Raw genomic sequence first — 17602 nt, forward strand, 5'->3', positions numbered from 1 at the left:
TATCTACCCGATGAGGAGGACTTGGGGAAAACGTGGATGGGTGCAAATTTTCAAGAGTGCTGTTTCCACCAGTTTTGACAGGCTTATTGGATAACCAAGTACACATATCAAGTAAAATGCTGGGTAAATAAGTCTGAAGCTCAAGGGAGAGGTATGGGCTGGAGAGGTGAGTCTGGAGTCATCAGACGTTATTTAAAGCCGGGGACTAGACATGGGAGGATTAACCATGGGGCAACTACAACAAGGCCAGAACTAGAGGAGGAGAAGCGTCCAGAGGAGATGAGAAGGAGCAGCCAGCGAGGTGGGAGGAACACCAGGAGGGGGTGTGGGAGCCACGGAAAGAAAGCATTCTAAGAAAGTGAAAATGGTCACTGTATCCAACGCTGCTTCTTTTAATAGAGGATTTAAATCAACTTCTATTTATTTGAACACTGAGGTATTTGGAAGTCTTTCTTATTGTTGGGTGTAAACAGAATGGTTTCATTTTTTCCAAGCGTTGCTTCCACACTGTGCTCTGTCGAGTCCCTTCTCCCACTGGGTCCCGGCTCCCTTAATGGCATTTTTGCCAGGTTACTCAATTTTCAACAGCTTTTGACTAACAGCACAGTCTAAATCTGTTTTTAAAAACTTAATTCTGTTTATCTAAAAACAAAGTTTTTGCAAAAGGCATACCTTTCATTTGAAAAAAAATTCAGTGGAAATTTTCTAACATGTATAAAACTAGAGAAATCCTCTTCATTTTAAACCTCAATCTTCTCTCAGGTTCAAAGTTCTCCTCCAGAGGCTGGAGGGGGACACGTGGGGACCTACGATGCCCTGCTGTCAAGGGGCTCACTCCTGAGTACATCTTCAGGGCACTTGCGCTCCCTTTGGAGCTGGGACCGCATCTTCTGCCCCTCCCGTCATTGGTGACATCACGCATTCCTCTGATGCCTGGATTCTCTCTTCATCCTCCACTCTCTCCTGCCTGAAAAGACCACCGACCCCCCCCCCCCCCCCGCCCCCCGCCAATATTATCTCTGAGCCCATCTTCCATACCTCTCAGGGACTCGGAACGAGGGCTGGGGGGCAGCAATCTCCCCCCAACTTAACCTCTAGTACCCCTCGGATTTCTAATTGCATTATATTTTGTTTATTTATTGATCTATTCATTTATTTGCTCAACAACGTTTATCGAGTGCCTACTTTGGGTCAGCCCCTTGCTTGAAGTGGTGAACAGCAGACATGTTTCTGCCATGATGGAGCTCACAGTCCAGCAGGGAAAACAGGTGCTAAGTACGTAATGATGCTGAACTGTGATGCTGCATTATACATTGTACACACACGGATACTCATCTTTTAAATTCAGTTTAGACATCGTCTCCTCCAGGCAGTCTCTCCAGATTCTCCTGGTTGCGTTAGGCACCGTCCTATGTGCCCTGCTGGCATCCTATAAATGTCTCTGTCCTACCACTTCACACACTGTGCTGCCACTGTAGATGAGGCTGTCTTCCACCTTCCCTACAGTGAATGGTGGGCTTCAGAGGCGCCAGGATCGTCTCATTTCCTTCTTAATCCCTAGCTCAGTTCCTGGTACATAATAGAGTCCAATAAATGCGAAGTAAAAGGCTGACTGAAGAAACATTTTCTTTATTGGGTCTTTCCAAGGAGGGTCCCAATAAATGTCACTTCTGAACGATTTAAGAAATAATTCAGGAGTAAAGACACAGACCGAATACGACCTTTAGGAGTGCTGGAGGCTCTGTTGGAGGATGTAGCTTAGCTGAGGACCAAATGGGGCTGCCAGGGAGCCACAGCAGTAGGCAGATGCCCACCCAGGTGAGGGGCCCTAGGGGCCGGGAGGGGGTGGCTGAAGCGCAGCGGAGCGTGCTCCCCGGTGGGGGGTGGGGAGTGGGGGGCGGGGAGTTGTTTCTCGCTTGTCCAGTCAACCTCCCAGATCGACCCTGAGAGAAAGGGCCCCGCCCCCAGGGGCAGAAGGTGCTGATGGGGGAGAGAGGTCCGGAACACAGAGGCCGCGCTAATTTGCCCTTTACGGGAAGGAAACACCAGACAGATGTCAGCAAGAAATGTTCCCTGTGACCAGCTCCACCCTTTCTCCTATGTTTGTTCACTCTTTACAAAAGCCGATGGAGGTGTCCCCTCATCTACAGAGGAGGAAGACGAGGTTCGTCATAGCTAAGACCCTCCTCGGAGGCTGCGCGTCGAGGAGGTGGGAGAGAGAGCGGGTTCGACTGTGATGGGTAATTAGACCGAGGTCTCTTCGGGCGCCTGTGCGCTGGGCCCTGGAGAAGCGCGTTGGCACCTCTCCCCACGACAACCCTGTGTGGCAGGTAGCTTTAGACGCCGTTTCCTAGGTGAGGTCATGAGGCCCAGGCCACGCCCGGGGCAGCCCTGCGCAGCCTGGTTTGCCTCCAGGCTCGCCCGTCAGTCCAGTGAGGGGATCGACAGACCCCCCCACCCCCCAAACCACAGGACCACGGCTCCCCCCTACCCCGAGCCGGAGGGCTCACTGCTGCAACACGGAGACAACCTCTGGGGCTGGCTTTGAATCGTGCCCCTTGTCAGCCGTGTGATCCTGAGCCTTGGCCCCGGGTGACTCCCGGGTCGCAGAGATGGACAGACCCGAGGGAAGTGGGCTGCGGCCCGCGGCCAAGCCCTGCAGCGGGTGAGGACCGGGCGACGCCAGCCGAGCTTCGTGTCCTCTCTGGTGTGCCCAGCGAGGCTGCGCCCGGTGCCCTGCGCTGTCCGAGCCCTGAAGGGATGCCTAGAGCCCCTCTCTTAGTGGGTGGCACTGGGGTCCCATGAGAGAGCAAAGAGCAAACCCCAGGCGGGGGCGGGGCGGGTCGAAAGGGCAGCTGGGGGCGGGGTCTAACCGCTTCTGAGAACGCTGGTATCTCGCTTAATCCCCTTAACAAACCTGAAAGGCAGCATTACGTCTGTTTTCAGAGCCGTGAAGCGAGGATAATGAAGCGGAACAAACAGGCAGTAGGAGGAAGTGAGTGGGATCTGGGCAGGTGGAGAAGTAGAGAGAAGCGGGTCCCTGCCCCTGCTCTCAGGCGCCCCATCCTGCACCAACTGTGTCCCGGGGCAGGGGTGAATCCTGGATGTCAGAGGTCTGGGTGCCAAGTTGGCGATGTTATGCCCATTGATGAAGGGCGGAGGTCCTGCCTGAGGTCCCTGCTGGGGGAGGGGGTGAGGAGAGGCTGGACTTCAAGCCAGCCTGACTCCTGCACCAACGGGGCCTCTTTTTCCCATATACTTGTCACTTAAAGTGTTACCAGAACCAGCAGCTTCAGCATCACCTGGAAGTGTGTTAAAAAGGAGCACTCAGGCCCTGCCTCAGGCTTCCTGGCCAGAATCTGCCTCGCAGCAAGATCCCCAGCTGATTCAAATGCCCATTTACATCTGCGAAGCCCTGTCCTTCACTGTGTCTAGATTATCCCAGAGTTCCTCCTAAGGACTCCCAGCCTCTCTGGGTTCCGTCACTGGTGGGCGTCACTGTGACCTCCTGCGGGAGGCCTCTCCTGCTGCCTGAGCTCTGGGGCCTCCTGGGCACGCACAACTTGCATCGCCCCTCCGGTTCTTTGCCCGGCACCTGGGATTCTCGGCTCCTTCTTGCCCTGTTTCCACCCCAGCTGCTGAGTCCCTAGGGTACGAGAGTGCGGCACCACCTGCTGTCCACTCAGAAAGCCCCCTCTGCTGCAGTCTGCAGACCTTGTCTCATTCTGATCTTCACACGACCCCTCAAAGTAGATATTACTACCCACGTAACGGAGAGACTTGCCCAAGTTTTCAGAACTAGTTTAGTTCAGGGGAAGGGCTCCTCGCAATGCTCTCTTTCTCCACCTCTTCCCCCAAATTGAAAACCTCACTGCCAGTCTGGAGGTGCTGAGACCCGGGTACAGTACTTTCTTTAAAGAGGGCTTGCGGGTGTTACAAGACTCAGTCATCTGGAGCCCCTGCTGGCCTGTACACACCCCGGGGCGAGCGGCCAGCCCAGGGGGCTTTCCTCTGCTGGCGGGAGCTCAGCACTCCAGCGGAGGGCACTGAGCCGGAGACGGCAGCCTTGGCCTCCAGCCTCAGCTGGACTCACTTGCAGTGCGACTTTGGGAAAGTTAGCTTGTGTGTGTGAAGTACCGCTTACCTCAGCACCCTACACAAAGGAGGCCCTCAGTAAGTGGCGATTCCTATTGTCCCTGGGCCTCAGTTTCCCCCTCTGGAAAGTGAAGATGTTCTGCTGGAATCAGTTGTTTCACAGTGCAGTCCAAAGAGTTTTGGGGCTGTCAGTCTGCGTCTGTGCTGGATTCCGGCTGAGACGGTGGTACCGAACCTCCTAGGCTCGAGTCCGTGTGCCCACTGCGCAGCAGGCCAAACACTGAGACCTCCGTGCTTAGAGATGGAGAAAGGTTTATTTAATTGGCCAAGATGAGAAGGCAGAGCAGGGGTTCTCTCAAATCTGCCTTAACAAGAGAAGAAGGCAGGGAGTTTCACAGAGCTACAGGGTGTGGCAGGAGGAGTTTGAGAGAAACAAAGGGGTCACTCCCAATAAGCCCCTGGGCAGTCTCACCCCCTGGCAGCCGGGGGCTGGTTCCCTGGTGGTCCTGAAGGCCTTCTCTTTCTTCTATAAAACTGGCTCATAAATCCTAGTGACACTTGAGTTACCCCTCAGGTTAGGAAAACAGCAAATTGACGAGATTAACTTCTTTTCACAGCAGGTCGAAAGGCCATCCTGTTGAATATTCACAGTAACCTTAGGTATCCCCAGTCAACAGGAAAGAGAAAGCAAACCGATGCCTGTGCTGCCCTGATTTCAACAGAGCAGCCAACCTTTTATCCATTTCACAAACAAGCTTCCTCACGAGACCTTCTGTAAATGTATATATATATATAAAATAATTTTGAAAATCCTTATGCTGAATAGTCTCCAAAAATCCTTGTGCTGAATAATCTCTGCAGTCCTTACAGTTAGGACAGGCTATGATCCAGGCCTGATTTTCATGTCTTGGGATTTATTCATTGAGACACTAAACAAGTATTTATTGAGTGCAGTGAAGTTGTTTACTGAGTGACAGGACCTGATCACTGTTTTGCTGTCGGGGAAACAGGCCATGGGAGCATGTGTATGACAGAAACCCTAGTCCTTTCTCTGTAGCAGCAGAGCCCTGAGTTTCAGCTGGACACCTGGCTGCACAGAACAAACCTGCATTTCCCAATCCCCCAGGTAGCTGGATGTGGCTGTTTGGCTGTATTTTGACCAGGGGGTATAAATGGAATGGTGGGTACAGTTTGTGGGCTGTGCAGTTAGAGTAAGAGGGCATGCCCTCCCCTTCTCCATTTCTTCCTGCCAACTGGACAGAATGCAGACTTGAGCGGTGAGCAATGGGGTCATGCGAGCAAAGGAAACACCCTAGGGAGGGTGGGGCCATGAAAACAAGGAGCCTGATGCCATGGGACTGCCCCACAAGTCCTGAGCTCCTTCCGCCCTGCAGCTACATGAGTGAGAAACAAACCCTGTCTTGTTTAAGCCACTGTTTATTTGGGTCTCTGTTAGAGTAAATGAATATGTATATATCCTCACACACATGCAGTAACAGAGTGGGCACGAGTGGGACCAGAGAGACCGGTTAGAAGCTTTCGAAATAGCCCAGGCAAAGCCGGTGGTGGTTTGGGCAAAGGCGGTAGCTTTGGAGGTGATGAGAAGCTCCGGTTCTGAAGATATGGCCAAGATACAGGTGATGATATTTGCTGATGGAGTGAATGTGAGGTATTAGGAAAAGAGTAGAGTCGTGGACGATTCCAAGATTTGGAAGAATCTCTTGCCAGATGGAGAGGATTAGGGGAGGAGAGTGCCTGAGGTTGCAAATCAGGAGTTCATTTGGGGACACGTTAAGTTTGAAATGCCGAGTAGACATCCAATGTTGATTAAGCATTTGGATACAGATGTCAAGATTTAAGGGAAGCAGGACCGGTCTGGTAGTGTAGTGTTAAGTTCGTGTGCTCCACTTCAGCGTCCTGGGGTTCATGGGTTTGGATCCTGGGGGCAGACCTTCTTATCAAGCCATGCTGTGGCGGCGTCCCACATACAAAATAGAGAAATGTTAGCACAGATGTTAGCTTAGCAACAATCTTCCTCAAGCAAAAAGAGGAAGAATAGCAACAGATGTTAGCTTAGGGCCAATCTTCCTCACCAAAAAAAAGATTTAAGAGAAGAGAGAATTGACATGTATAAAAACAGACCTCTTGGGCAAAAACGTAGGGAAAAAAAGTAGAATTTCACAGTGAGAATCTAATCAAGCTGCTGCCTTGTCATTTTCTGTGGTTGTAATATGGCTTTTAATTAGCCATGTCTACAGACCCCTCGGCACCGGGAAACCCACAGGACAAATTACGGCTTTGTGCACCTTGGAGAGTGTATCCTGACGTCTGAACAGCTCAGATTCCAAGGCACATAGTTACTGACAAATAAAAATGGCAAGCAATAGGATATATTGGAGTATATGAGGAAGCCATTTGGTATAAACCTAATTCGGCCTGACTTTGTTTTTCCAAAAGGGGCTGACTGTGGCCATTGAGCATGCATTGTATGTCTGCTTAGACATTTTGAGATAAAGGTGCAACTTCCCTCCCCCTCCCAACATTGGCATCTCCTTAAAGATTAAGCATCTTTCTTTAGGCTGGGAACTGATTGCAGCGCTCATCTGTGACAGCCCAGCTCAAGGCAACAGACCTGCCAGCCTGTGGGGTTCACTGAGACAGCAGGCCTATCTGCTGTTTCCATCAATCGCTGTGCTGACAGAGCAGCCTCGTGACTATTGTAAAAGGGACATTTCAATCATGTGTGAAACATACTCTTTGAGGGTATATAACCACCCTTATACCCCCACTTCTTTGGAGTGCTCTGTTCCTTTGTGGAAAGACTCTCCCGGGTTATAATCCTCAGATTTAAGCTCAGAATAAACTCACCCAAATTTTCATTTATAGATTGGTTATGGATTATTTTCGTCGACATTACCCTCTGAGAAAGCTTTTCAGAGTGAATGGCATTTGGGAAAGTTGGGAAGTTGGGGAACTGGATTTTGAACACATAATGGAAAGAAGAGTGGTCAGAAGTTCGGGCTTGGAGTCCTGAACTCTGTCTAGGGACCTGATGACATGGGACAAGTCATCTAGTACACATACTGTACGTTTACCCGTCCATCCATCCAGCATCTGAATAGAATATCTCCAGTGTTGTTTCCTTTCTCCTGAATCTCCCCCATCCCTACACCGTATGCTTGGGCTGTGCTACTTATTGCCCAAGTCAGATAAGAGAGGAAAACACCTGGAACGGAAAAAGCTATAGAATACAAAAGAAAGAAGATAAGAAATAAAAGCCTATCTATCCAGTCAGAAGTGGGTAATAGAAAGCTCTTCTGGCCTCAGAGTTCGGGGCAGTGGACACAGAGGGCTGCGCTCTCTGTAGCAGGAGCTGTTTTGTGAGAGAGGTTTGGGGACAACAGTCATAATAGTTTGCTTCTTGTTTCTCAGGGTCTGGCTCTGGGAAATTTCAAGTCCTAGGTTCATTATGGCACCATGTCCAACACAGCGTGGTAATAGCTAAGGAGGGGGTATAAGGGCAATGTCACAAAGGCTGCACACCAGCTTGGGCTAGATCGAGAAACAGAGCATTCCTGGAAGCCCCAGCGGTGGGGTCAAGAGCTAAAAGTTACAGGCACCTCGCAACTAGAGGAAAAAGCCTTTAGCATCAGGGACCATGGATGGATGGATGACACCTGGAAGACCACAAGTATTATGAACGCCTCATAGACATCCTCAGAGGACCCAGCGACCGAGCTAAACCTGCCAGCCCGCTGGAGTACACTGAGAACTGTGGAGCTCTTGGACCAGGGTCTATCCACATTCGTACTCTTTTCCCTGCCACCTCCATCACCATGTGGATGCATGAAACTCATGCCTGCACCCAGCCGCCATCTTGGGAAAGACGGCAAGGGAGAGCCTTTTGAATGAAGAGAGAAACAGTATTGATAGAGGGCTTGAGTTTAAATTATCAACCCTAAGGCAGCTGAATTTGGCAGAAAAAGACTGCATGAGTCCAAAACAAACTGAGTTGCCTTTAAGTGGCAAGTTTAAGGATTATTTTCCACCATCAGTAGGAATGCGGATGCAAGAGCAAAGTAAGATCAGTTATTGCCAAAGAAAATTATGTTATTTTCCACGTCAGAGTTGTGTGGAAATTTTTAATTTTCTGCTATTATTCTTTCGTTTATTCACTCTTTTACTCATCCCACAAACATTTACTGAATGCCTTCTTTCTGTCAGGCCCTGGAGAGGTAGATGAAGAAGATTTTTCTGCCCTCAAGAAGCCGAGAGATTGGGGTGGAGGCGCTGCCCCGATCCCAGAGTGAGGTTAGCAGGGCTGTGGCAGAGGCCAGCCCAGGGGAGGAGCAAAGGGCACTTGCCCAGCCTGGGCAGACAGTCAGGGAAGATTTGCCAGAGGAGCTGGTGCCTGACCTGACTCTTTAGGATCAGTGGGAGCTGACCAGGTGGCAAAGGACAGACAGGAATCGTGGCATTCCTTCCTGTGTTTATTTATTCATTTATTCGTTTAACTAATACTTTTTGGGTACCTGCTAAATTCAAAAACTGATCTAAGCAATGGAAATGCAGCAGTGAATGAGAGCCCTGCCTTTATGGAATGTAAATTCTAATAGGAGAAAAAGAGATGGTAAAAATACAGGAGGATAAATATGTAATATAATATCAGATAGTGATAAATCAATGAAGAAAAAATAAAGCTGAGTAAGGAGACAGAGGGAGGCCAGAGTGGGAGGTGAGAAAGGGGCCAGAGGCTATTTTGAATAGGGTGAGAGGGGAGGCCTCTGATGAGGTGAGATTTGAATGGAGATCATTGGAAATGAGAGCGTTAATCATGTGACCATCTGGAGGAACAACATTTGAGGGAGAGGGAACAGCAAGGGCAAAAGTCCTCAGTCTGGAGTTTCCTTGACAAGTTCAAGGAGCAGCCGGGAAGTCCAAGTGGCCGGAGCTGGAAGGGGAAGGAAAGGGAGGCAGGAAATTAGGTTGGAAAGGTATCCAGGACCAAATCAGACAGAACCTTGCAGGCCATGATTAGAAGTCTGGATTTTGTTCTGAATGTGAAGAGAAGCCATTGAGGTTTCAAGGCATGAGATGGTAGGGAGCATTTGGGGACTTACAGGGAATTTGATATTAGACTGTAAAGTACACAGTAGAGATCATAAAGGAATGAGCCAGAGAGGTAAGCTGGAAAACAAAATAAGAGCATGGAACACCAACCAAAGAGGCTGGAGTCATCATCTAGGTGAGAGCTGATGACGGAGTAGTTGCAGCCAGGCTGAGGGTGAAGAAGAGAAGTGGAAGCAAAAGACAGTGAGGGAGAGCCGGAGCTTGGCTGGGTTTGAGAGGTGGGGGAGAAGGAGGAGGCTGGTTCTCTTCTCCCTCCCAGTGACCGTGCCATTCCTGTGGACTTGAACACCATCCTTATGATAGTGACTCCCAAACTTACGTCTCCAGCCCAATCTCACCTCAGGCCTCACCGCCCGCCGCCTCCTTGGCTTCTCCACTGCCTCACAGATATCCTGCGGGTTCAAAGAAAAGTCTTGATTGGCCCCCAGCTCCCCCTCCCATCCTGTCTTTCCACCTTAGCGACAGTACCGTCCATACAACCCATCAAGCCAGATGCCTGGGAGTGGCCTTGACTCCTCCTTCCATCCATTCCTTCCATCCTGTGACCACTCTGTTGCAAGTCCTAACATTTTAAAATGCATTTGAATCTGTTCACAACTTACTAGACCCCCTGCCATCACCTTAGCCACAGTCACTGTCATTGCTTGCTCAAACCAGCAGTCTAAGAATGGAATGCAGAAGATAATCAGTTGAGGTCCAGAAAATACCAGACCTTCTACTTATATTTATTGTAGCATAGGCTTTGTAACTTATTTTTTGTGTTTATTTCATGATGCACATTCCATGTTAGTATGGCAACTGATAATAGCCAACACTTAATGAGCACCTACCATGAACCGGCCCCTGTTCTAAGCACTACGTGTTAATTGGCTCATATAATTGTCCCAACAACCAGGTTGCTATTATTGTTATAATATTTATTTTGCAAATGAGAAAACTGAAACACAGGAGTTATAAATCCACAAGATCACACAGCTAACAGTGCTTGTGGCAGACGCAGAGATGTGCTGCATTTATCCCTCTTGAAAGGACTCCTCGCCCAGCTGAGTGGAGGTGATGGGCTGACAGCCTCCGGTTCATTCTTTCAGGCGCCCTCAGCCTTCTCAGTGCAGTCCCAGACAATGACCGAGCAAGGTGATGGCACAAGGGCCTCGGCATCTCCACCCAGAGTGGGACTCCTCCAATGGGCTCTCTCCTCCAGCTGCCCTTTGGGCTAAGAGACTTCATCAACCTGTTTCACAGCTAGCAGTTTCCTCTGCCCAGTCCTGCTCACTCCTTTCCTCCATAAACCCTCTTGGTCCTCACTGTGTCTCATTGTCTGCTTCCCAGTAGCCCCAACAGAGATGGTGGCCGAGCCAGGATCCAATGCCTAGGCACTGTAGATGATTCTCTGTGCACCGCAACACCCTGTCCCTCCTTCTGTCTTTGCATTTGCCACATGGTGTTTACACTTTTGGTTTCTGAGTCTGGTATGTGTGTGTGTGTCAAAATATATATAAGATAAAATTTGCCTCTTCTACCATTTTGAAGTGTTTTTACTAGTCGTCCAAGAAATTGCTTATTAAACTGAAGAATTAGAATTTCTTTTGAGATAACCTGGAAAAACATGGAAGAGGTTGCCAACCCAAAGTCAATGGTACCAGAACTGCAATTTGTTTAGAGTAGCAAAGTGCACAACTGAGAAATAGATGCACACTTGCCGGCCTCTCATTCAGATTGAGGCGGCCATTTGACAGTTGCAGCGAATAAGATGTAAACCAAAGACTAACGGTGATTTCTCGGCAAAGATGACATTCCTGAAATGGTGCTGCCACTTCCTCTTTTTTTATTCCTTCTACTTCTCGTCTGTTAATTGTAAAACTTGGTTGAGTTCTTTTGCTCTTTGCAGTTAACATAAGTCTTAACTGATACAATGGTCAAAGGCACGCAGGCTTGTACCTGAGCCTAAGATCCCAGAGACAGTCCGCTGAGGAAGGATGGTAAACAAAATAAACAGGAAGTACTTACTGAACACCTACAGTGCTCTGGAAATGCCAGCCTGGGCGTTTTCAGCATTCTCTGGTTGTTACAGAAGGGAGACGAAGGAAATCCCATTTAAGGTGGCTTGGATAAAGCCACTAAAAGGCAAATAAAAGAATGAGGAAAATCAATGGAGTCTTGGAGCCTGATCAGACATATTTTTGCCCTCCATGGGAAAATAGCATATGTCCACACTGTAGCCAAGAAATTTAGGATTAGAAATTGTAAAGGGTGATCTAATCCTAGATTATAAACCAGAGATGTAGAGAAGGATGAAGAGTAAAGAAAAAGACACATTTGTACGTAATATCTTTCGCAATCTATTTAAATGAACGTTGAAATGAAAACAATAATATAGAGAATAAAAATACCCGATGACAACAGCATCTATGTTTGAGTGGACCATAGAGTGAAAGCGTTCTGAGGTCCTTGTATCCAGTCGTATCTAGTCACGTGGTAATGAAACTGCAGAAAGCCGAAGAGAGAGCCTCTTGAAAGTAATCCCTTGGTTGATGAGGGAAAGTTCTTCTTTATTGAAGAATCTCAGCTAATAACTGCAGAAAGAAGGGTAGTATTGGAAAATCACCATTTTGCAGCTCCCTAATAAAATAATGGATCTAGTCAACAATCACCAATGGCTGCAAAACATCATTAAGTGAAAAATTGATGGGGAACTTTATAATGGATCAATGGAAAACACCTGAACTCACAGGTCAATCTTAACTGCAGCAAAATTGGGATAACCAGACATTATGTGGCTCCTAATGTGATGCTATAGGGAGTATTCAGCAGCCACCTACGAAACTGTGTTGCCCACCCCCCCAAAAAACTTGAATCTGAATCTCATCAAGGCTCTAGGTCTACCAGTTGACAGGAAATGTGGAGGATGACATCACAAAGAGATGATCACCCGAACCCAGAATGTAGGAAAATTCTACAAGACAAATGACCCGGTGTATTCATTCAGGTCCCAGCAGGAAACAGATGGCATACTCAAATTAGGTAACTTGAAGAGAGCTTAATCAAAGGACTATTTACAAAGATTTCAGCAGGATGTAGGGAAACTAGGAGGGAACAAGGGGTAGCATGGGACCCAGAGCTAATCACAGCTCCAGAGACATTACCACTCTGTGGATGAAGGGACAGGAAAGGGAGCAGATACTGTAAAAGGGGTACATGGAGAGAGCAAGAGAGAGGGAAGGGAAGGAGGGAGAGAGAACAAACTATGTGACGAGGGTCTCATGACAAGGACTGTGACCTTCAGTTGAAAGACACAACAACCTAGCCAAGAAATATTGTACACTGATGGTCGGAATAATGGTTACACTCTATTTGGAATAAAATAGAAAAGGGAGGAAGAAAGATTTAATTCTGACAAAAATAAATTTAAGAATCTCTTCTTTTAGCTGCCAGTATTTCAGCATGGAACTGAGTGTTGACAGGTGAGGTATATTTTACATCCAGGACTGACGCAATGGATTCCAACCTTTGTTGCTGTGTCCACTCCTGGCCCTCAGTCAGTTCTCCACTTAGTAGGCAGTGTCTTTGAAAACTGCAAATCTGGTCTGGAGGTTAAACTGCTTGAAACATTTCAGTTGCCCTTCGATAAAGATTTTCAGCCTAATTCATAGGGCATTCCATGATCTAGCATTTTCTTGCCCCTCTAGTCCTCCTGCCCTTGAACGGCTTTACCCCAGCCACACTGGCCACCCTCGGAATGCCATGAGCTTTCCTCCTAGCAGACATTCATGGATGTGGTTCCTATGGTCTATGAGGTGTTTAGGGCTCAGCTGCAGGAATCAGAATTCGCTCCAGTTAGCTTAAGCAGAAGGGGACTTATTAAGGATATTGCACAGCTCTGGAAGCAGTGTCAGGCCTGGAAAAGAAGACTAAAGAGAACCTCGAGAGCCTCGGCGGCTTGGCCACTGGAGGAATTTTTGCCTCTTCTGCCATCAGGGCGCTGGCAGCCAACCTGGGAAGCTGCCCCTGCAGCTGCTGTCTTCCAGGATTCGGAAACCACTCAAATTGGCAAACAGCCACAATCTAGAAGCTAAACGACCAGGAAGTCACCACGGTCAAGAGGTGCCTCAGGAAAGGCAGATCTCCTGTTTATTCACCAGTAAAAGTCACAGAAGGAGGGAGGCGAAGCCACTTGATCACTTCCGTCTTCTGAATCCTGAACGAGTGCCTCTGACTGATGGAGCGAATTCACGTCCAGAACCTGTCCTACATGGAAACCTGGGAAATGTGTTTTTTAGCTTTCCAGTCTACACATTCTGGAAGGAGGTTGGAGGTGATATTGAGTGCCAAAAGACCACGTCTGCCGTAGCCTGGAACCTGGCCCAGTATTACTCATCCTTCAGGTCTGGAGTCAGACTTCACCTGCTTAAGAAGGCATGCCCTGACCCCCAGTCTATTTAGATGCCCCATCTCATCCCACTCCTTGCTGGAAATATCCATACCACTCTGTGATTCCCATTACAAATTACACAGTCACCATCCTCCTACTCTGAGAACGTGTCCGTCTCCCTGCTAAGCTTCATGATGGCAGAGATTTTATCTATCCTGATTACTCTTTGTATCCTCAATAGCTTGCCTAGTGCATGGCACATTATAGTCTCTTTATATAAAATAAATGAGTGTGCTGAATGAATAAATAAATAAATGCACGCAGGAGAGGATGGGAGTATTATAGAACAGCTTGTAGTAAGACAAGTACAGACATCAATTGGAGGAAAGTTCCTCCGACATGGGAGGGAGTGACAGTCTCTGATTTGTTTTGCAGGAGTGGATACAATGTTAAGTTTGAAGTATGGCAGGCCTGCATACCTTCTGGAAATGTCCATCACATTTTCTTCAGCAGCCTTTAATGGAACCAAATTCTCCTGAGAGAATGACACTTCCCATTCACTGACTCCAGTAAGGAGCATCATTCCCAGGTACTTGACTTTGAGGAGGCTGGAGATGAATGAGATGCTCAGAAGCCTAAAAGACGCAGGAGTGGTCTTTGTTCAGAGGTTGCCCACTGCCCAGTTCTCAGAGCAGACTGAATCTCAGAGAAGGAACATTTCCCTTACAGCTCTTGGATGGATGTGTTTTGAAAACAGACTTACTTCTCCAAGGATTTGACCTGACAACTTGTTCGCCTGTGAGGGTTGGATCTGTGTGGAAGCCTAGCCCTAATACTGAAAAGTTTTACTTTTCTGAAGAAAGGGACTGAAAGGCAGCTACATGTTTGGCACAGTAATGCTAAGGCTCTGGCACAAAATCAGTCTGTCAGAAGCTCCTTTCCTCTGGATAGACGGACCAGTGACACTGGATGGACTAAAGTCTTGTCTCAAATGAATGTAGAGCCCACTTCGGGATTTCCAGCCCCTCTGCCTCTGGCTCCAAAGAACTGGCTTTACCATTGACGTTGTTAACAGCAAGGTCAGTGACGGGGGATCAAAGCCCAGGGGAGAAACTGGGGCTGGTCAAGGGGGAGCCACCTGCCACAGAGCTTGGTTTTAACATCTGTTGTCTAGGGTCACACTTCTCCAAAAGATACACTACTGTGGTCAAGATCAAGGTCACATGGAAAAGAGGTATTCATAAGAAATTCATAATATGTATGTGTACATATATATGTGTGTATATATATATATATGTAAATCTGTAACATAGCTATTTATAAAACATCAATAAACAGTGGTTGTGGCATGTAAGATGCTAAAGGTCCTCTTGTGCCTCATTCTTGCTTGATCTCATGATTGATCCATTCACCCCCAAATTCACCCCACCCATGAATCCTCCTTTGTAATTAACTAATCTATGAAACCTTTTATTTTTTCTTTCAGTGCTGCTACTTTCTTTGGTACTACTTTCTTGGTTTAGATAAATCATTCAGAATAGAGCTCTGGAGTCAGACTTTCTCAGTTTAAATTCCAAATCCACCACATGCTGCTGTGTGACCTAGGAAAATTGACCTAATTTCTCCCTGTCTCAGCTTCTACTCTGTAAAGTGGAGACTAAAATATAACCATGTGGAATTCCTGTGGGAATTAAAGGAGGTAATCCATATAGCATTTAAAACTGTGCTTGGCATATTATAACTCCTCAATGGTATTCATTATCCTTCTTATAATTATCGTTATTAATATTCACTTGTAGCATTCTTTTACTCTTTAGAGACATCGCTTTCATGGATTTTATGTAGTTAGTCAAATTTATGGTTTAAATGACAGCTGCATTAAAATTATCTCCCCCCTTCTCCATTCTAGGACTTTAAAGACAGCAAGTGAGCATGGGTTGATCTCAAGATGAACTGGAACTGAAGAAATCGAAATTAGAAACCAAATGTCCATATTTCAGAGAAAAGAACTTTACCATTGATCAGTTGCCCTGGGCAGTAAGAAACAGATCGGGCACAAACTGGCTTAAGCTGGAAGCAAACGAATTAGTTCACGTAGAAGGTGTCAACAGCAGGGTGGGCTTCAGGGTGGGTGGATTCAGAGGCTTGAGGGCATCATTCTGTTCCTCGGTTCCATTCTGTCTCTCCTCGCTGTCCTCCATAGCACCGGCCTCATGCTAAGTCTGGTTCCCTTGTGTTCGAATGGTGGCTGCCAATGGCAGTCGGGACACGTGTTTTCTTTCCCACCCAGGGAGGGAGAAGAAGAGGCTAGATACCCATGACACATTCTTCCCTGGCGTCCCCAGGAGCCTCTGCTCATGACTCAGGGGCCTCCCGGAGAGGAGATGGTGGTCCCAGGCTTGCGCAGACCCATCTGCTGGCGCGGAGTGGATGTAGCCTCTAGGATCACACGAAGAGGTTTCAGCTGTGCTGGGGCTTCCCCACTTTCATGTTCCTTGAGTGTAAACTAATGGGGCTGTTCTGTTTGTCTATTGCTATACAACAAATGACCCCAAACTTAGTGGCTTGAAGATACAGTCATTTTATTGTATCTCCCAATTTACGGGTCATGAATTCAGGCAGGACCCAGCTGAGAGATGCTTCAGCATCACATGGCTTGGGCTGGGGTCACTCAGCGGTATTTGGCTGGCAGCCAGGCTGGTCCGAGGGTCCTAGGATGTCATCACTCACATGATTGGCACCCTAGCGATACTGGGGGCTGGGCTCAGGTGGGCGCCTCTCCCTCGTTGTGTGGGCCCTCTCCTTGTGGTCTCTCCAGCGGAGGAGCTGAACTTCTCACGTGGTGGCTCAGTTTGCTACACAGCTGCAAGTGACAGAGAAATTGTGAAATACAAGATGATTCCCAATGATTTGACATGTCATCTCCACTGTCCATAATAAACAAAAAGAAACGGGCATTCAATTTTAATAATAGATGCTTTGTTTTTCTCCATGCCCCCTAAATAGATGTGTCCATTTTTAAAATATCTGTTTGAAGAGATGCCGCTTTGCCATACTGTCCAGGGTGCCGGCGTCGCTGGCTCACCCTGTATGGTATGACTGTGGGGTTATCTTTCCTTCCCATCACCCCTGCTTGGTCTAGGGCATCATCACGTCTCCCATGCTATCCCAGTAGCCTCCATCTGACCCTCTGGCACCAGTCTCACCCTCTTCCACTCATCCTCTACATGTTTTCCAGTGTGATTTTTCTGAAACAAATCTGCTCAGACCATTCTCTTGTCTAAAGTCACTATGGGGTTCTCTTTTACCAACCAGATAAAATTCACTCTTGAGTATGGCTTACAAGTTCTTTTATAAGTTGTTCTTGTCCTGGATCAAATACCCTGATTATTACTGGAATATAAGTTCCAAGGAGGCAGGAATCCTGTCTCTCTGGTTCATTGCTTTATCACCCTCACTGAGACCAGACCTGACACACAGAAGGTGCTTAAGAAGTATTTGTGGGAGGAAGAGAAGGTCAGAGGAGGGAAGGAAGAAATGAAGGATGTTAGTTCCTACAGCGCCCTGTGCTTCTTCTATTCATAATGTTCATTTCTAGTTTAAGGCCTGGCTTCCTCAGTAGACTGTAAGTTCCAAGGGGGCGATGAGCACACCCAGTTCCCTATTCCTAGCACAGTGCCTGCCACAAAGTAGGTGCTAGAACAATTTCTGAAATAAATGAATTAATAATACGATAAGGGCTCATGGCACAGACACAGAGCAGGGAAAGCCTGAAGGACAGGCCAGTTGCCTCGCTGGAGTTTAGAAATGGGAATGGGAAGAGGGCAGGACATGAACGAGTCCTTGGAAGGCAATGCCAGTGGCTTCTGATTCGGGGCCCTGGCTCATGGGAGTCTGGGTAATTGGTCACCTTTAAGCCTGTGGCTCTAGGGGGTTGAGTCCTGTGCTCAGTCCTCATATCCCTTTCGTGCATCCAGTTTTCTCTTTTGGCACAGGTATCCAACCCTG

At 47.8% G+C, this 17602-nt stretch overlaps 3 long non-coding RNA genes across 6 annotated transcripts; 2 read left to right on the top strand and 1 right to left on the bottom strand.

Moving 5' to 3' along the window:
* Positions 1-1875: 1875 nt before the first annotated feature.
* Positions 1876-16562, top strand: LOC138923131 (uncharacterized). Of its 2 annotated transcripts, XR_011436330.1 has the most exons (3): positions 1953-2164; positions 2947-2995; positions 4713-4911. It is a non-coding gene; the product is annotated as an uncharacterized lncRNA (long non-coding RNA). The 2 variants fall into 2 exon arrangements; XR_011436331.1 differs by lacking the exons at positions 2947-2995; positions 4713-4911 and adding an exon at positions 15504-16562 and having other exon boundaries at positions 1876-2164.
* LOC111770605 (uncharacterized) lies at positions 4392-12116 on the bottom strand. Of its 2 annotated transcripts, none has more exons than XR_011436329.1 (5): positions 11955-12116; positions 11616-11798; positions 11233-11342; positions 9564-9617; positions 4392-6063 (listed from the first exon to the last, which is right to left on the bottom strand). It is a non-coding gene; the product is annotated as an uncharacterized lncRNA (long non-coding RNA). The 2 variants fall into 2 exon arrangements; XR_002803921.2 differs by lacking the exon at positions 4392-6063 and adding an exon at positions 8568-9046 and having other exon boundaries at positions 11955-12106.
* On the top strand, positions 12163-14957 carry LOC111770602 (uncharacterized). Of its 2 annotated transcripts, none has more exons than XR_002803911.2 (2): positions 12163-12246; positions 14030-14957. It is a non-coding gene; the product is annotated as an uncharacterized lncRNA (long non-coding RNA). The 2 variants fall into 2 exon arrangements; XR_002803910.2 differs by having other exon boundaries at positions 12181-13607.
* Positions 16563-17602: the final 1040 nt, after the last annotated feature.

This window comes from Equus caballus, chromosome 2 (assembly GCF_041296265.1).
Source record: "Equus caballus isolate H_3958 breed thoroughbred chromosome 2, TB-T2T, whole genome shotgun sequence".
In the NCBI taxonomy this organism is placed as follows: domain Eukaryota; kingdom Metazoa; phylum Chordata; class Mammalia; order Perissodactyla; family Equidae; genus Equus; species Equus caballus.